Raw genomic sequence first — 4,213 nt, 5'->3', positions numbered from 1 at the left:
AAATAAAATTAAGGTGAGGTCAACCTAACCTGATAGACATGTAGACCTTGCAAGGTACTCATATACAATAAAATGTATCCAATTACATGTAATAAAATGTAACAGTATATTTTACACTCATTCCCTGAACCAGCTCTTTTTATAGCTTTTATAAATTTAAAGCTCTATTAAAAATAGCTTACATCATCACCCCAAGACTGTAATACATATTTCTTGCATATATACAACCAACTTTCATGACTTTCATGTAAGGCGAGACAAAATAAATTGATACTTTGAAGTACATGTATTGTTTAATATGTTCGACTACTACATGTACTAGTATAAAATGCCAGTTTCAGAATGAACAGTAATTTAGAAGATTGTCACCATACATGTAGATTCATTCAGACTATTTGAACTACAAATGTATACAGCAAGCTGTCATTTGACTCTAAGTGCAACCAACAACCGTGCCAGGGCTGTAAAGCTTGTCTAGGTTGGTGAAACTTCCATAATCATGCATATATGACACTAACCAATTGTGACGGACCGTGACAGACCCTCACGAAAGGTCAAAAAGGTTTAACACTCCCAGCTGGTGGTACATGAAGCCAACAGTAGCAACGCCACCACAGAAATTCTTATTATATCCAAATTCTTATTTTAAATGTATAATTATCCAAGGTGAATTCAGATATATATGATCATGATGATGCACTTGTAGTATTGACAATGATCATGATGATTGTAAGATAATCACTGAAACTATGAATTTTCATTATTCCAATTTCCTACTTTTTTTCCTATGAATTTCAAGTTTGCTATTTGTTCAATTCACAATTTCCTTTTTGTCCAATCAGAACATCCCATCAACATCATGGCATAATGCTGTTAGCTTTATCAACGTTATTTCCAATTGCAATAAGTAACTCAAAATTATGAATGAATCCACCGTTTCGCAATTTACAGCTACAGAGGTGAGGTACCGTATGAGAGTAATTTAGTGACACTATATATTTCCTATGTATATATGATATATATGCCCCTTCATAATCTTGCTGGGAATCATGCTCAAACCAATGTGATATCTTATCTACAAAAAAAATTTACATTAAGAATTAAGTATTTATAACTTGTATTTCATGCGACTTCTATAACATGTATAAAATTAAATAAGTCAATAGCATTAATACTATTTTATATACTACTGTCAATTCAGAAATTAATGTGAGGTTTTTATTATTGCGAAAAATGCGACTGAGTTGTAAACGCAATAACTTAAACGCACATTTTGTGATATTTTATATGAATTAAACAGGATTTTTCACAAAATCGTAAAAATTAAAATCGCATTTAAGTCTAAAATGAAAAATTCGCAATAATTTGCAAGCAATAATTTCTGAATTTACAGTAACTACATGTATTTGATTTGTGATATTTGTAGTAATAATAATTCAACAAATTCTTTTAATAATACTTTTTTATTTCAAAATAGAATTTGTAGAATATTACTACATACATGACAAAGCAATGGTATGCATAGATTATAACATGTTATATTTAAGTTCTACAAAATTTAGAGCAAAACAAATCATTGATAACAATTCAGGGGAGAGTCCAGCCATTTTGAAAACCAGGACAAAGGGGGGTTCCAATTACATGTCCCAATTCAAATGCATTGATCCTCAAAAAGAGAAAGGGTTCCAACCCCTGGAACCCCCCTCTGGATCCGCGCCTGCAATTTAATGAAACATGCCTGGAAAATTATCTTAAATTTCTTATCACAAAAGTGTAAAAAATTGTCTTTAAGGATGCAATGCTGTCACATCATTTGGAATCAGGGCACAATATCAATATACTCTTTTTTTTGGCCCCGGCAATTTAGAGGTTATTGCATATGCAAACCCAAGCCTTGAAGGTATTCATAACAAATATGTGATAAATTATAATTATTGTACATCACCCACCAGTGGCTATATAAATAGGTGCATCATTGTAACATACATGTGAAGATTGGTTGGTTATGAGTTATAAAAAATCCAGTGACAGATATTTCATGCAAATTTTAGGACGTGACAGTTATCAATACATTATTAAACATACAATAAATATGAATATGTAGGGTTACTCTAGTCCAAATAATTATGACGTTTGGCAAGGCTATTTAAATTTTTTTCTGGGACGCCTTCCTACAACGTCCTAGGAAGGCGTCTCAGAAAAAAAAAAATAGCCTTGCCAGACGTCATAATTATTTGGACTAGGGTTACTCCATCAGGGGGTTAGGTCTGGTAATAGGCCCCCCTCCCCCCCCCCCCCCCCCCAACCAAACCATTGTGAATACACACAATGGTTTAGGCAATAAACAGGTGTGTATCCAGCCCTTTTTAAAAGGGAGGATTTAAACCATAGTTTATATGTACCTTTTTCAAATCATTCATTGATCTTCCAAAAAGGGGGGGGGGGTCCAATCACAGGAATAATTTTTTTTACAAGCCCAAATTCTTACTTTGCCTTTGAACAAGTTACTGTACAAGAATGTGGTGTATTAGAAAGTCAATTCATACCTGTATGCACAAATGTAACAAATGTAAACATCTTTCCTTCAAACTCTTGGCCGGATCAATGATTATTCTCATGTCTGATAGGCATGTTTTAAAATATTATTCATTTCTACTCACCAATTGTAATTTCCAGCTAAGCTTATATTGTGCTGTAGTGTCCATCTACCATCATGGCATGTCAACGAATTTGTGTAAAATAAATTTGCCATTTGAAGATGCCGACATGCGACAAGTAAAGAGGGTACGGTAACGTTAAATCGTTTACGGGCTTATTTTCCGTTTTTAATCAAACTTGTCAGATTTGATTAATTATCGTCAGAAAATGTCCCTAATGGATAGTAATTCAAATTAAACCAGCTTTATTATGCTGTATTCATGTAATATATATAACCTGGTCTTCAAATGTACTTCAGGTACACTGGCCTTTTTCTGCTATAATATTCAAACTTTATCTTTTAACAAAGTCTTCTGGTGTGTAATATTTTTTTTATAAAAGGCTCTCGAATAATGGACTAAGTGAAAAATAAAGATGGAAAGTCAAACGCATGAGTCTGGCAAAAATGAACGGACAATGGCATGACAGTAAACGGAAAACGAGAAAAGACATAGATTCTAGTTATATATATATATTTTTCCCTGCCTCACTCAAATGCAATTTATATAGCCAACATTAAAAGTTAAATGAATGCATTCATTTACAATATTAAAAAATGTTACATCTTAAATTTAATTAAACATAATTATTAAGATCACGCGTTTTCAAGTGTTCACGCACAGGCACTTGTCTCAGAAAAAAAAATTCCTATATACCTTATTATAATAAGGTATATAGGAAATTTTTTGGCACTTGTCTCAGAAAAAAAAAAATTCCTATATACCTTATTATAATAAGGTATATAGGAAATTTATTTTCTGAGACAAGTGCCTGTGTGTTCACGGCCGACAGCCGTAATTATTTAATACGGGTGTAAAAATGATCTATTGCGTCAACATGACAAATTTTTCACCACCCACGACAGTCTGTAATTGCAAAAACATGTATTGTAATCACTTGTAAACCTTTAATATAAAGGTTCAGGTGCTTACATTCAATAAATAAATGTTATTTCGGCAATCTGTTGAATTTTTTTTAGTCATTTCGCGGCGGTTTGTTCAGCAGTATGACTTTGAGCTATTTTTTAAAATATATACAAAACATGTTAAATAGGATGTAGTAAGAATTCAAATTGAATATTTTTTTTATTTAATTAACATGATTAAAGGGACGTGGTAGACTTTCAGTTAACATAAACCGTCTTCTTTCTAACTTTTATTTTATTTTTAAAAGGGGAGCAACCCCTGATAAACAATGGGAAAGTTTCACTCGTTTTGTGTCCAAATGATTAAAATCTGAACACCACTGGACACGGTCTGACAACATCTTGACGTAACTTTGTATCCATGGTCTGTTTTGGTCTGACACGGTCTTAACGGGTCTAAACAACCCGCTAGATGATTCAGTCTTTTCCGTCTTGATACGCCTTAACGAACTGATTTACCTGATGAGGCTATCGATCTGAACGGCGACTAAACGATCTGAAATATCTGGACGAATTTCTCTAGCGGTAAATCCAGTCAATCAAGATGTGATCAGACCAAAATGGCCGTTTCAGACTGAAATCGGGCTTCTA

General features: G+C 33.1%; 1 long non-coding RNA gene across 1 annotated transcript; it reads right to left on the bottom strand.

Moving 5' to 3' along the window:
• Positions 1 to 274: 274 nt before the first annotated feature.
• LOC134691055 (uncharacterized) lies at positions 275 to 3,037 on the bottom strand. Its single transcript, XR_010102087.1, has 2 exons — positions 2,661 to 3,037; positions 275 to 1,075 (listed from the first exon to the last, which is right to left on the bottom strand). It is a non-coding gene; the product is annotated as an uncharacterized LOC134691055 (long non-coding RNA).
• Between the last annotated feature and the right edge of the window lie 1,176 nt (positions 3,038 to 4,213).

Source organism: Mytilus trossulus, chromosome 11, assembly GCF_036588685.1.
Source record: "Mytilus trossulus isolate FHL-02 chromosome 11, PNRI_Mtr1.1.1.hap1, whole genome shotgun sequence".
In the NCBI taxonomy this organism is placed as follows: Eukaryota; Metazoa; Mollusca; class Bivalvia; order Mytilida; family Mytilidae; genus Mytilus; species Mytilus trossulus.
The sequence above is the reverse complement of the archived record's forward strand: the minus strand, read 5'-3'. Positions and strand labels throughout refer to the sequence as shown.